General features: G+C 51.2%; 1 protein-coding gene across 5 annotated transcripts in view; it reads left to right on the forward strand.

Moving 5' to 3' along the window:
• Positions 1–6,382: 6,382 nt before the first annotated feature.
• HPS1 (HPS1 biogenesis of lysosomal organelles complex 3 subunit 1) overlaps positions 6,383–15,611 on the forward strand; it is a 159,729-nt gene continuing 150,500 nt past the window's right edge. For 2 of the 5 annotated variants that reach the window (XR_011318547.1, XM_069754003.1), the window contains exon 1: positions 6,383–6,471. The gene's annotated coding sequence lies outside the window, so the exon portion shown is untranslated. Of the gene's footprint in view, positions 6,472–6,860; positions 6,891–15,611 lie in introns of those variants that run through there. The other 3 variants (XM_069754004.1, XM_069753999.1, XM_069754002.1) reach the window with 3 other exon arrangements.

The following is a 15,611-nucleotide window of genomic DNA, read 5'->3' on the forward strand; positions in this document are numbered from 1 at the left end:
ACCAAAGGGTCCTGCCAGGATTTCCACTCTCCGTATTGACTGAATGGTGGAGAAGGATGTGATGGCTCCCTGCTCCACCGTTATATTCAGGTGCTGAAGTTGGGACATATCCTTGACCTCACGTGAGACAGCTCCACAAATTCAGGTCAGTCCTGTTGGATCCAGAATGGCGGCCAATCTTTCCTTTGCGGTTCGCGCTCGGACAGTGACACATGGACGTCTGAATTCTGCCTCATGCTTGGTGCACGCGACCGATTCTCTTGTACGAGAGATAGTTGTGATATTCTATGGAGCTGTGCACATGTCCGATTTTTGTTCCTCAGACCGAGTGCAAGTCTATGTGTCAGTAAACGAAAAAAAAAAATTGGACAGCACTCGGAAAAAGTGCAGAAACTATCTTTTTTTCTTTCCACATTAAACTGATGCCGCTGTGATGAATAATCGGACCGTTATTTTTGGATGTGGAGAAACGCTACCCTCAGACCGATGCTGCACTGTACAAATACGATCCCTATATCCGCCACTGTTGCGGTCCCGCGGTTGGGACTAGAGAGGTGATGTCACTTCTACACCGCGAGAGACGATGATCCGGAGTGCCCTCTATAAGGTAGGGAACGGTGGAACCCTTGGCGGCAGATACATCGCATTCTACACGCACTCTTGGATGGATGAAAATAAAGTTTACTGTGACACAAGCGGTTAAAAGAAGTGACGCAAGACGGAGAATGTCGTTTTCACATTGCTGTGCGTTATGTTCATTTTATGGGACACTTTTTCCGGCGGATTCTGGGTGCAATCTGCCCGATAAAAAAACATTGTGGGAACATACTTTTACTTTTACATTTACTTTTACATTTTTTTTTTTACATTTCTTTGGGCAATTCAGTTTGCTGTTCATATAGAGGAGCTATAGCAGGTTTTTTTTTTTTTGCTTTTATGTTGAGGGTTGGAAAAGGAGAAAAGAGAGTACTTGTCACATCTTTGATGAGGATCTTGAAGGAAACCTCTCCAAAGTAGGTCTGTCAAATCAAAAGGCTGGAAGGAACGCCTCGGGAAAAGAACAACTTTTACAAAGACTCCACAAAGCTTATGTGCACACTTATCCACTTTGATTTTGAAGCTGAAAACACGCCGGGGAAAATAGCTTGACATATTTTTGGACGTCTTTTGCTTGTTAAATATGAATTCTTTTTGGAGGACAATCCATTCAACCACTATAATTATTTTTATATCATGACATTTTCTTTGGAGTATCGCATCTGGTAAGAAGTCCTGAATAAATAAATATACAAAATAAGTGTATTTAACATTGCTGCAGGTGTTGTCTTTTTTTTTTACCTTCTATATATATTATAGCAGCCACATTCCAGGGTACCAGAATATTGGACCGGTCACTTCTTTTAGATGCTTGACTGCTTTTGAAGCTAGAAGCGGTTAAATGAAGAAACAAAAGACGGAACCTGAGTGCAGCAAGTAGTGTTCACATCGCTTCTTTTTCACAGTTTTTATGTGCATTTTTAGGCAGGTACCAGTTGGATTCCATCATGTACACGAACCCTTAGGCCTCATTCACACGTCGGATTTTTCCACATATGAGAAAAACAGACCAATTATTCTGATCAGAGTTTGATCGGAATGTGATACGAGTGTCATCCGTTTTTCTCATATGTGAAGAAATAGAAAAATAAAAAAAAAAATGTCTCCACCTTCTCCTTTCTGACCGTCGGTGACAATCAGATGTCATCCGAGTGCAGTCCGATTTGTTCATGGAGCCACTGACTTGCATTACCGATATTGAGCTATTTTGCATACCATTTTCCCAGGAAGCATCACTTGGCCATCAATCCTCCTATAACAGCCTGCAGTCTCTACAAAGATATACAGGACCCCCTGGGTCCGATCGTGTCATAGACGCCATGTATACTGATGGTATATCCTAGGAATATAAAACTTACAGCAAATACAATATAGCAACTAACATTAAGGCTGTGTGCACACGTTGCTGATTTTTCACATTTTTTCCGCGTTTTTTCGCTATAAAAACGCAAAAAAACAGCATACATTATGCATCCCATTATTTAGAATGAATTTCGCAATTTTTGTGCACATGATGCGTTTTTTTTCCCCGTAAAAAAAAACGCATCGCTGTAAAAAAACGCAGCATGTTCATTAATTTTGCGGATTTTTTGCAGACTTCCCACTATATCATGCATTGGGAAATGTCCGGAAAAATCCGCAAAAAAAACGCACCAAAAACGCGGAAAAAAACGCATGCAGATTTCTTGCAGAAAATTTCAGGTTTTTCTCAGGAAATTTCTGCAAGAAATCCTGAACGTGTGCACATAGCCTAATGAATGAAAATGAGATATAATAGACTAGATGCGCGCTTACATCGTCTTTTCATTGTACATTGAACAATTAAGTTATTTTCTAATGGGTATTTATGAAAAAAAAAATTATATAATTTTTAGTCCAGAGTTCCAAAGCAGTGCCATGCGTCTCCATGGTAACAAGCTACAAACGACCCCTGCGTAGTCTGATCCTGCAGTTATGCTGCCAGCCATCTTATCCTCAATTTTAACATTAATTGCCAAGAAGTCAGAAACAAATGCAGGTAACAAATGACTGCAGGATCAGACGACACAAGGTTTTCTTGCAGTCTGTTGCCACGGAAACACATAAATGCATAGGAAATGTATAGAGTCTGACACTGAGGCTCGGTCACAAAAAATGCACAAAGAAAAAAATATGCATAAAAAATCCACAGAATTTCTGTTGAGGTTTTCCTTCTATAGATAAGTGTTATCGGTGCATGTTCTGCATGAAAAATGCAATGTATGAACATGCCCTTATTCTGGGGTTCAAAGTTCATTTCTCCTATCAATAAACACAAAGAAAAATAATGCATGTATAAATCTGATAATCTGATTAATTTTGCTGTTACTGCAATACGTTGCGCCCAGCTGGACCCTCCATAAAAGAATGGGAGGGGGGGGGGACACTATGAGTGTGGATTTTTGTATTAGGATTTTTTAATCATGTTTTTTATTATTAGATTATTATTTATACATTTATTATTATTTTGTATTAGGATTTTTCCTGCATGTTTTCCATCCAATTTTTTATTTCGATAAAAAAAAGATTTTTACAGTAGCAAAATATATAGGGGTTTTTTTTCATGCATTTTTAGACCTGAGATTTTTTTTTTTTTTTTTTTTTAAAGTGTTTTTAAAAAAGAGATGGTGGTCGGGGATGGGGGACCCCAGAGATGAGCAGTGCAGACATCACCTATATACAATGTACACTAACACTAGACTCATCAATACATTTTTTGTCTTTTGTCTCCATCTAGTGGACAATATGGTCCATGCGCTCCAGTTAAAAAAAAAAGGGAACTTAACAGGAATTATGATTGTTTCCATTGGATACATTGTAACAAACCTCCAGCGCTGAGGTCTGTACATGTTTTCAGCCTTTAGACATTAAGTAAAGTGTTTCCATTCACCAGCAGCAAGTAGAGCTCATAATATACCTGAAGAACCTGAAGACCCACCTCTTCCGACAAGCCTACAGTAATCCTGAAGTTACTGAACCGCCGCGCAACCTGCCCTACCCTCTCCTAGTGTTTCATCACCCATCCCCTGCAGTCTGTGAGCCCTCGCGGGCAGGGTCCTCCCTCCTTATGTACCCGTGTGCCTTGTTATCTGCTCATGTTTAATGTATTTGTCTATATTTGCCTCGTATTCACATGTAAAGCGCCATGGAATAAATGGTGCTATAAAAATGTATATGTGACGCCCAAGAGACCGGGGTACCCAGCACCGGACCAATGGGGTCTGTCTGTTGAGGGGGATGTCACGGGTGGCTTGACCCGGTGCTGTGGCCTCAGGCAATGCACAGTGTAAGGGGTATCATGAGGGGACAGGCACTTACTTGATCAGCAGCAGGTTCTCCCAGCGGTGACGATCCTGATCCTGGATAGATGGCTATTGTCCAAATAAAAGACTGAGGCACTGAAACGTTTAACCAGTTTACTTTAACATAAAAGGATTTACAACCAGTCCTGTCACCGGAGTCTGTATGGGAACTCTGAGTTACTTTGACCCTGCCGGGGTCTTCGCCTCTTATTGTACGCAATATCTGTGTGGCCCTGCTGCTGTATGTGAACTGGCTGCCGGCCCAATCTGTCCCCTCCGGGTCCTGGTTCGACGGGCAACCCGAGTCCTTTTATCGGTTTACCCCCTCTGGGAGTACCGCTGAACTCTGTGTCTGTTGCTGCGTCCGACCCTAGTGAAGCTGATATCACCTCACGTTTTTCCGGTTGCTGTATTATATGTAATGAATACAGCCACGGATCCGGTATCCGTCTTTGCGCCTGTTCTGGGTAGTGACTAATGCTACCCGGTTCTCACAATGTCCCTTTTCTCTATCCCTCTTCTCCTCAGGCCGGTGATTTGGGCCTGGTAACAGTCACAGGGCTGTTAGAGATTTAACTGTATGACCTCTCACTATCAGCTCCTTAGCCCAACTGCCATTTCTTCTCTCAGACCAGAATGGATCAAGGGGAGTCTCTGGAGCTCCCCCTTCTGGCCGGAGGTGGTAGTGCAGTCTTGCTATTTTAGTATTTGCATTTACTGTCAGTAACTATTTTTGTGGCAAATACCCCTAGGGGTGCCACATATACTAATAATAATATACACCTCAGCTGCTGCAGAACCTCACAATACACACCTCAGCTGCTGCACAACCTCACAATACATACCTCGGACGCTGCAGAACCTCACAAAACATACCTCAGCTGCTGCAGAAACTCACAATACATACGGTACCTCGGCTGCTGCAGAAACTCACAATACATACCTCGGCTGCTGCAGAACCTCACAATACATACCTCAGCTGCTGCAGAACCTCACAATATATACCTCAGCTGCTGCAGAACCTCACAATATATAACTCAGCTGCTGCAGAACCTCACATTACACACCTCAGCTGCTGCAGAACCTCACATTACACACCTCAGCTGCAGCAGAACCTCACATTACATACCTCAGCTGGTGCAGAACCTCATATTACATACCTCAGCTGCTGCAGAACCTCACTATACACACCTCAGCTACTGGATAACCTCACAATACATACCTCGGCTGCTGCAGAACCTCACAATACATACCTCGGCTGCTGCAGAACCTCACAATACATACCTCGGCTGCTGCAGAACCTCACTATACACACCTCAGCTACTGGATAACCTCACAATACATACCTCGGCTGCTGCAGAACCTCACAATACACACCTCAGCTGCTGCACAACCTCACAATACATACCTCGGACGCTGCAGAACCTCACAAAACATACCTCAGCTGCTGCAGAAACTCACAATACATACGGTACCTCGGCTGCTGCAGAAACTCACAATACATACCTCGGCTGCTGCAGAACCTCACAATACATACCTCAGCTGCTGCAGAACCTCACAATATATACCTCAGCTGCTGCAGAACCTCACAATATATAACTCAGCTGCTGCAGAACCTCACATTACACACCTCAGCTGCTGCAGAACCTCACATTACACACCTCAGCTGCAGCAGAACCTCACATTACATACCTCAGCTGGTGCAGAACCTCATATTACATACCTCAGCTGCTGCAGAACCTCACTATACACACCTCAGCTACTGGATAACCTCACAATACATACCTCGGCTGCTGCAGAACCTCACAATACATACCTCGGCTGCTGCAGAACCTCACAATACATACCTCGGCTGCTGCAGAACCTCACTATACACACCTCAGCTACTGGATAACCTCACAATACATACCTCGGCTGCTGCAGAACCTCACAATACATACCTCGGCTGCTGCAGAACCTCACAATACATACCTCGGCTGCTGCAGAACCTCACAATACATACCTCGGCTGCTGCAGAACATCACAATACATACCTCGGCTGCTGCAGAACATCACAATACATACCTCGGCTGCTGCAGAACATCACAATACATACCTCGGCTGCTGCTGAACCTCGCAATACATACCTCAGCTGCTGCAGAACATCACAATACATACCTCGGCTGCTGCTGAACCTCACAATACATACCTCAGCTGCTGCAGAACCTCTCAATACATACCTCAGCTGCTGCAGAACCTCTCAATACATACCTCAGCTACTGGATAACCTCATAGGACAAAACCACAAAAGAAACTTATTGTAAGTAACAGTATAGGGGGCACTTTCTGCCTCAGGCGTTAGTCTCCTACAGATGGCAATAGAGGAGATAACACAGAGGACAGCTGAGCGGCAGGAGGACGACGACTCCCATCCTCCACAGACTACTGTGCGACTTCCTGCAGTCCCTCCTCCCCCCACTGCTGATCACATGAGGAGCGTTCACATGACTGAGTGCAGGAAGCGCCGCAGCCCCGGAGACAGCGCAGTGTGTACTGTGCGGACAGAGGAAGGGAGGTGAGGGCGGCTGTGCTGTGTATATATAGTGTGTACTGTGTGTATATAGTGTGTACTGTGCGGAGGGAGGAAGGGAGGTGAGGGCGGCTGTGCTGTGTATATATAGTGTGTACTGTGTGTATATAGTGTGTACTGTGCGGACAGAGGAAGGGAGGTGAGGGCGGCTGTGCTGTGTATATATAGTGTATATAGTGTGTACTGAGTGTATACTGTGTGTATATAGTGTGTACTGTGCGGACAGAGGAAGGGAGGTGAGGGCGGCTGTGCTGTGTATATATAGTGTGTACTGAGTGTATACTGTGTGTATATAGTGTGTACTGTGTGTATACAGTGTGTACTGTGTGTATACAGTGTGTACTGTGTGTATACAGTGTGTACTGTGTGTATATAGTGTGTACTGTGCGGACAGAGGAAGGGAGGTGAGGGCGGCTGTGCTGTGTGTATATAGTGTGTACTGTGCGGAGGAAGGGAGGTGAGGGCGGCTGTGCTGTGTGTATATAGTGTGTACTGTGCGGACGGAGGTGAGGGCGGCTGTGCTGTGTATATATAGTGTGTACTGTGCGGACGGAGGGAGGTGAGGGCGGCTGTGCTGTGTGTATATAGTGTGTACTGTGCGGAGGAAGGGAGGTGAGGGCGGCTGTGCTGTGTGTATATAGTGTGTACTGTGCGGACGGAGGTGAGGGCGGCTGTGCTGTGTGTATATAGTGTGTACTGTGCGGACGGAGGGAGGTGAGGGCGGCTGTGCTGTGTGTATATAGTGTGTACTGTGCGGAGGGAGGTGAGGGCGGCTGTGCTGTGTGTATATAGTGTGTACTGTGCGGAGGGAGGTGAGGGCGGCTGTGCTGTGTATATAGTGTGTACTGTGCGGAGGGAGGTGAGGGCGGCTGTGCTGTGTGTATATAGTGTGTACTGTGCGGAGGGAGGTGAGGGCGGCTGTGCTGTGTGTATATAGTGTGTACTGTGCGGAGGGAGGTGATGGCGGCTGTGCTGTGTGTGTACTGTGCGGACGGAGGTGAGGGCGGCTGTGCTGTGTATATAGTGTGTACTGTGCGGAGGGAGGTGAGGGCGGCTGTGCTGTGTGTATATAGTGTGGACGGAGGGAGGTGAGGGCGGCTGTGCTGTGTGTATATAGTGTGTACTGTGCGGAGGGAGGTGAGGGCGGCTGTGCTGTGTATATATAGTGTGTACTGTGCGGACGGAGGTGAGGGCGGCTGTGCTGTGTGTATATAGTGTGTACTGTACGGACGGAGGTGAGGGCGGCTGTGCTGTGTGTATATAGTGTGTACTGTGCGGAGGGAGGTGATGGCGGCTGTGCTGTGTGTATATAGTGTGTACTGTGCGGACGGAGGTGAGGGCGGCTGTGCTGTGTATATAGTGTGTACTGTGCGGAGGGAGGTGAGGGCGGCTGTGCTGTGTGTATATAGTGTGGACGGAGGGAGGTGAGGGCGGCTGTGCTGTGTGTATATAGTGTGTACTGTGCGGAGGGAGGTGAGGGCGGCTGTGCTGTGTATATATAGTGTGTACTGTGCGGACGGAGGTGAGGGCGGCTGTGCTGTGTGTATATAGTGTGTACTGTGCGGACGGAGGTGAGGGCGGCTGTGCTGTGTATATATAGTGTGTACTGTGCGGACGGAGGGAGGTGAGGGCGGCTGTGCTGTGTATATAGTGTGTACTGTGCGGACGGAGGTGAGGGCGGCTGTGCTGTGTGTATATAGTGTGTACTGTGCGGAGGGAGGTGAGGGCGGCTGTGCTGTGTGTATATAGTGTGTACTGTGCGGACGGAGGTGAGGGCGGCTGTGCTGTGTGTATATAGTGTGTACTGTGCGGAGGGAGGTGAGGGCGGCTGTGCTGTGTGTATATAGTGTGTACTGTGCGGAGGGAGGTGAGGGCGGCTGTGCTGTGTGTATATAGTGTGTACTGTGCGGAGGGAGGTGAGGGCGGCTGTGCTGTGTGTATACTGGACGGAGGGAGGTGAGGGCGGCTGTGCTGTGTGTACTGTGTGGACGGAGGGAGGTGAGGGCGGCTGTGCTGTGTGTATATAGTGTGTACTGTGTGGACGGAGGGAGGTGAGGGCGGCTGTGCTGTGTGTATATAGTGTGTACTGGACGGACGGAGGTGAGGGCGGCTGTGCTGTGTGTATATAGTGTGTACTGTGCGGAGGGAGGTGAGGGCGGCTGTGCTGTGTATATATAGTGTGTACTGTGCGGACGGAGGGAGGTGAGGGCGGCTGTGCTGTGTATATATAGTGTGTACTGTGTGGACGGAGGGAGGTGAGGGCGGCTGTGCTGTGTGTATATAGTGTGGACGGAGGGAGGTGATGGCGGCTGTGCTGTGTGTATATAGTGTGTACTGTGCGGAGGGAGGTGAGGGCGGCTGTGCTGTGTATATAGTGTGTACTGTGCGGACGGAGGTGAGGGCGGCTGTGCTGTGTATATATAGTGTGTACTGTGCGGAGGGAGGTGAGGGCGGCTGTGCTGTGTGTATATAGTGTGTACTGTGTGGACGGAGGGAGGTGAGGGCGGCTGTGCTGTGTGTATATAGTGTGTACTGTGCGGAGGGAGGTGAGGGCGGCTGTGCTGTGTGTATATAGTGTGTACTGTATGGACGGAGGGAGGTGAGGGCGGCTGTGCTGTGTGTATATAGTGTGTACTGGACGGACGGAGGTGAGGGCGGCTGTTCTGTGTGTATATAGTGTGTACTGTGCGGAGGGAGGTGAGGGCGGCTGTGCTGTGTATATATAGTGTTTACTGTGCGGAGGGAGGTGAGGGCGGCTGTGCTGTGTGTATATAGTGTGTACTGTGCGGACGGAGGTGAGGGCGGCTGTGCTGTGTGTGTATATAGTGTGTACTGTGCGGAGGGAGGTGAGGGCGGCTGTGCTGTGTGTATATAGTGTGTACTGTGTGGACGGAGGGAGGTGAGGGCGGCTGTGCTGTGTGTGTATATAGTGTGTACTGTGCGGAGGGAGGTGAGGGCGGCTGTGCTGTGTATATATAGTGTGTACTGTGTGGACGGAGGGAGTTGAGGGCGGCTGTGCTGTGTGTATATAGTGTGTACTGTGTGGACGGAGGGAGGTGATGGCGGCTGTGCTGTGTGTATATAGTGTGTACTGTGCGGAGGGAGGTGAGGGCGGCTGTGCTGTGTGTATAGTGTGTACTGTGCGGAGGGAGGTGAGGGCGGCTGTGCTGTGTGTATAGTGTGTACTGTGCGGAGGGAGGTGAGGGCGGCTGTGCTGTGTATATAGTGTGTACTGTGCGGAGGGAGGTGAGGGCGGCTGTGCTGTGTGTATATAGTGTGTACTGTGCGGAGGGAGGTGAGGGCGGCTGTGCTGTGTGTGTATATAGTGTGTACTGTGCGGAGGGAGGTGAGGGCGGCTGTGCTGTGTGTGTATATAGTGTGTACTGTGCGGAGGGAGGTGAGGGCGGCTGTGCTGTGTGTATACTGGACGGACGGAGGTGAGGGCGGCTGTGCTGTGTGTATATAGTGTATACTGTGTGGACGGAGGAAGGTGAGGGCGGCTGTGCTGTGTGTATATAGTGTGGACGGAGGAAGGTGAGGGCGGCTGTGCTGTGTGTATATAGTGTGTACTGGACGGACGGAGGTGAGGGCGGCTGTGCTGTGTGTATATAGTGTGTACTGTGCGGAGGGAGGTGAGGGCGGCTGTGCTGTGTATATATAGTGTGTACTGTGCGGACGGAGGGAGGTGAGGGCGGCTGTGCTGTGTATATATAGTGTGTACTGTGTGGACGGAGGGAGGTGAGGGCGGCTGTGCTGTGTGTATATAGTGTGGACGGAGGGAGGTGATGGCGGCTGTGCTGTGTGTATATAGTGTGTACTGTGCGGAGGGAGGTGAGGGCGGCTGTGCTGTGTATATAGTGTGTACTGTGCGGACGGAGGTGAGGGCGGCTGTGCTGTGTATATATAGTGTGTACTGTGCGGAGGGAGGTGAGGGCGGCTGTGCTGTGTGTATATAGTGTGTACTGTGTGGACGGAGGGAGGTGAGGGCGGCTGTGCTGTGTGTATATAGTGTGTACTGTGCGGAGGGAGGTGAGGGCGGCTGTGCTGTGTGTATATAGTGTGTACTGTGCGGAGGGAGGTGAGGGCGGCTGTGCTGTGTGTATATAGTGTGTACTGTATGGACGGAGGGAGGTGAGGGCGGCTGTGCTGTGTGTATATAGTGTGTACTGGACGGACGGAGGTGAGGGCGGCTGTTCTGTGTGTATATAGTGTGTACTGTGCGGAGGGAGGTGAGGGCGGCTGTGCTGTGTATATATAGTGTTTACTGTGCGGAGGGAGGTGAGGGCGGCTGTGCTGTGTGTATATAGTGTGTACTGTGCGGACGGAGGTGAGGGCGGCTGTGCTGTGTGTGTATATAGTGTGTACTGTGCGGAGGGAGGTGAGGGCGGCTGTGCTGTGTGTATATAGTGTGTACTGTGTGGACGGAGGGAGGTGAGGGCGGCTGTGCTGTGTGTGTATATAGTGTGTACTGTGCGGAGGGAGGTGAGGGCGGCTGTGCTGTGTATATAGTGTGTACTGTGCGGACGGAGGTGAGGGCGGCTGTGCTGTGTATATATAGTGTGTACTGTGTGGACGGAGGGAGGTGAGGGCGGCTGTGCTGTGTGTATATAGTGTGTACTGTGTGGACGGAGGGAGGTGATGGCGGCTGTGCTGTGTGTATATAGTGTGTACTGTGCGGAGGGAGGTGAGGGCGGCTGTGCTGTGTATATAGTGTGTACTGTGCGGAGGGAGGTGAGGGCGGCTGTGCTGTGTGTATATAGTGTGTACTGTGCGGAGGGAGGTGAGGGCGGCTGTGCTGTGTGTATATAGTGTGGACGGAGGGAGGTGAGGGCGGCTGTGCTGTGTGTATATAGTGTGTACTGTGCGGAGGGAGGTGAGGGCGGCTGTGCTGTGTGTATATAGTGTGTACTGTGCGGAGGGAGGTGAGGGCGGCTGTGCTGTGTGTATATAGTGTGGACGGAGGGAGGTGATGGCGGCTGTGCTGTGTGTATATAGTGTGTACTGTGCGGACGGAGGTGAGGGCGGCTGTGCTGTGTATATAGTGTGTACTGTGCGGAGGGAGGTGAGGGCGGCTGTGCTGTGTGTATATAGTGTGGACGGAGGGAGGTGAGGGCGGCTGTGCTGTGTGTATATAGTGTGTACTGTGCGGAGGGAGGTGAGGGCGGCTGTGCTGTGTGTATATAGTGTGTACTGTGCGGACGGAGGTGAGGGCGGCTGTGCTGTGTATATATAGTGTGTACTGTGCGGACGGAGGGAGGTGAGGGCGGCTGTGCTGTGTGTACTGTGCGGACGGAGGTGAGGGCGGCTGTGCTGTGTGTATATAGTGTGTACTGTGCGGAGGGAGGTGAGGGCGGCTGTGCTGTGTATATAGTGTGTACTGTGCGGAGGGAGCTGAGGGCGGCTGTGCTGTGTGTATATAGTGTGTACTGTGCGGAGGGAGGTGAGGGCGGCTGTGCTGTGTGTATATAGTGTGTACTGTGCGGAGGGAGGTGATGGCGGCTGTGCTGTGTGTGTACTGTGCGGACGGAGGTGAGGGCGGCTGTGCTGTGTATATAGTGTGTACTGTGCGGAGGGAGGTGAGGGCGGCTGTGCTGTGTGTATATAGTGTGGACGGAGGGAGGTGAGGGCGGCTGTGCTGTGTGTATATAGTGTGTACTGTGCGGAGGGAGGTGAGGGCGGCTGTGCTGTGTATATATAGTGTGTACTGTGCGGACGGAGGTGAGGGCGGCTGTGCTGTGTGTATATAGTGTGTACTGTGCGGACGGAGGTGAGGGCGGCTGTGCTGTGTGTATATAGTGTGTACTGTGCGGAGGGAGGTGATGGCGGCTGTGCTGTGTGTATATAGTGTGTACTGTGCGGACGGAGGTGAGGGCGGCTGTGCTGTGTATATAGTGTGTACTGTGCGGAGGGAGGTGAGGGCGGCTGTGCTGTGTGTATATAGTGTGGACGGAGGGAGGTGAGGGCGGCTGTGCTGTGTGTATATAGTGTGTACTGTGCGGAGGGAGGTGAGGGCGGCTGTGCTGTGTATATATAGTGTGTACTGTGCGGACGGAGGTGAGGGCGGCTGTGCTGTGTGTATATAGTGTGTACTGTGCGGACGGAGGTGAGGGCGGCTGTGCTGTGTATATATAGTGTGTACTGTGCGGAGGGAGGTGAGGGCGGCTGTGCTGTGTATATAGTGTGTACTGTGCGGACGGAGGTGAGGGCGGCTGTGCTGTGTGTATATAGTGTGTACTGTGCGGAGGGAGGTGAGGGCAGCTGTGCTGTGTGTATATAGTGTGTACTGTGCGGAGGGAGGTGAGGGCGGCTGTGCTGTGTGTATATAGTGTGTACTGTGCGGAGGGAGGTGAGGGCGGCTGTGCTGTGTGTATATAGTGTATACTGTGTGGACGGAGGGAGGTGAGGGCGGCTGTGCTGTGTGTATATAGTGTATACTGTGTGGACGGAGGGAGGTGAGGGCGGCTGTGCTGTGTGTATATAGTGTGTACTGTGTGGACGGAGGGAGGTGAGGGCGGCTGTGCTGTGTGTATATAGTGTGTACTGGACGGACGGAGGTGAGGGCGGCTGTGCTGTGTGTATATAGTGTGTACTGTGCGGAGGGAGGTGAGGGCGGCTGTGCTGTGTATATAGTGTGTACTGTGCGCAGGGAGGTGAGGGCGGCTGTGCTGTGTATATATAGTGTGTACTGTGCGGACGGAGGGAGGTGAGGGCGGCTGTGCTGTGTGTATATAGTGTGTACTGTGTGGACGGAGGGAGGTGAGGGCGGCTGTGCTGTGTGTATATAGTGTGTACTGTGTGGACGGAGGGAGGTGAGGGCGGCTGTGCTGTGTGTATATAGTGTGTACTGTGTGGACGGAGGGAGGTGAGGGCGGCTGTGCTGTGTGTATATAGTGTGTACTGGACGGACGGAGGTGAGGGCGGCTGTGCTGTGTGTATATAGTGTGTACTGTGCGGAGGGAGGTGAGGGCGGCTGTGCTGTGTATATTGTGTGTACTGTGCGGAGGGAGGTGAGGGCGGCTGTGCTGTGTATATATAGTGTGTACTGTGCGGACGGAGGGAGGTGAGGGCGGCTGTGCTGTGTATATATAGTGTGTACTGTGTGGACGGAGGGAGGTGAGGGCGGCTGTGCTGTGTGTGTATATAGTGTGGACGGAGGGAGGTGATGGCGGCTGTGCTGTGTGTATATAGTGTGTACTGTGCGGAGGGAGGTGAGGGCGGCTGTGCTGTGTATATAGTGTGTACTGTGCGGACGGAGGTGAGGGCGGCTGTGCTGTGTATATATAGTGTGTACTGTGCGGAGGGAGGTGAGGGCGGCTGTGCTGTGTGTATATAGTGTGTACTGTGTGGACGGAGGGAGGTGAGGGCGGCTGTGCTGTGTGTATATAGTGTGTACTGTGTGGACGGAGGGAGGTGAGGGCGGCTGTGCTGTGTGTATATAGTGTGTACTGTGCGGAGGGAGGTGAGGGCGGCTGTGCTGTGTGTATATAGTGTGTACTGTATGGACGGAGGGAGGTGAGGGCGGCTGTGCTGTGTGTATATAGTGTGTACTGGACGGACGGAGGTGAGGGCGGCTGTTCTGTGTGTATATAGTGTGTACTGTGCGGAGGGAGGTGAGGGCGGCTGTGCTGTGTATATATAGTGTTTACTGTGCGGAGGGAGGTGAGGGCGGCTGTGCTGGGTGTGTATATAGTGTGTACTGTGCGGAGGGAGGTGAGGGCGGCTGTGCTGTGTGTGTATATAGTGTGTACTGTGCGGACGGAGGTGAGGGCGGCTGTGCTGTGTATATATAGTGTGTACTGTGTGGACGGAGGGAGGTGAGGGCAGCTGTGCTGTGTGTATATAGTGTGTACTGTGTGGACGGAGGGAGGTGAGGGCGGCTGTGCTGTGTGTATATAGTGTGTACTGTGCGGAGGGAGGTGAGGGCGGCTGTGCTGTGTGTATATAGTGTGTACTGTGCGGAGGGAGGTGAGGGCGGCTGTGCTGTGTATATAGTGTGTACAGTGCGGAGGGAGGTGAGGGCGGCTGTGCTGTGTGTATATAGTGTGTACTGTGCGGAGGGAGGTGAGGGCGGCTGTGTGTATATAGTGTGTACTGTGCGGAGGGAGGTGAGGGCGGCTGTGCTGTGTGTATATAGTGTGTACTGTGCGGAGGGAGGTGAGGGCGGCTGTGCTGTGTGTATACTGGACGGACGGAGGTGAGGGCGGCTGTGCTGTGTGTATATAGTGTATACTGTGTGGACGGAGGGAGGTGAGGGCGGCTGTGCTGTGTGTATATAGTGTGTACTGTGTGGACGGAGGGAGGTGAGGGCGGCTGTGCTGTGTGTATATAGTGTGTACTGTGTGGACGGAGGGAGGTGAGGGCGGCTGTGCTGTGTGTATATAGTGTGTACTGGACGGACGGAGGTGAGGGCGGCTGTGCTGTGTGTATATAGTGTGTACTGTGCGGAGGGAGGTGAGGGCGGCTGTGCTGTGTATATATAGTGTGTACTGTGCGGACGGAGGGAGGTGAGGGCGGCTGTGCTGTGTATATATAGTGTGGACGGAGGGAGGTGAGGGCGGCTGTGCTGTGTGTATATAGTGTGGACGGAGGGAGGTGATGGCGGCTGTGCTGTGTGTATATAGTGTGTACTGTGCGGAGGGAGGTGAGGGCGGCTGTGCTGTGTATATAGTGTGTACTGTGCGGACGGAGGTGAGGGCGGCTGTGCTGTGTATATATAGTGTGTACTGTGCGGAGGGAGGTGAGGGCGGCTGTGCTGTGTGTATATAGTGTGTACTGTGTGGACGGAGGGAGGTGAGGGCGGCTGTGCTGTGTGTATATAGTGTGTACTGTGTGGACGGAGGGAGGTGAGGGCGGCTGTGCTGTGTGTATATAGTGTGTACTGTGCGGAGGGAGGTGAGGGCGGCTGTGCTGTGTGTATATAGTGTGTACTGTATGGACGGAGGGAGGTGAGGGCGGCTGTGCTGTGTGTATATAGTGTGTACTGTGTGGACGGAGGGAGGTGAGGGCGGCTGTGCTGTGTGTATATAGTGTGTACTGGACGGACGGAGGTGAGGGCGGCTGTGCTGTGTGTATATAGTGTGTACTGTGCGGAGGGAGGTGAGGGCGGCTGTGCTGTGTATATATAG

This window comes from Ranitomeya imitator, chromosome 2 (assembly GCF_032444005.1).
Source record: "Ranitomeya imitator isolate aRanImi1 chromosome 2, aRanImi1.pri, whole genome shotgun sequence".
Lineage (NCBI taxonomy): Eukaryota > Metazoa > Chordata > Amphibia > Anura > Dendrobatidae > Ranitomeya > Ranitomeya imitator.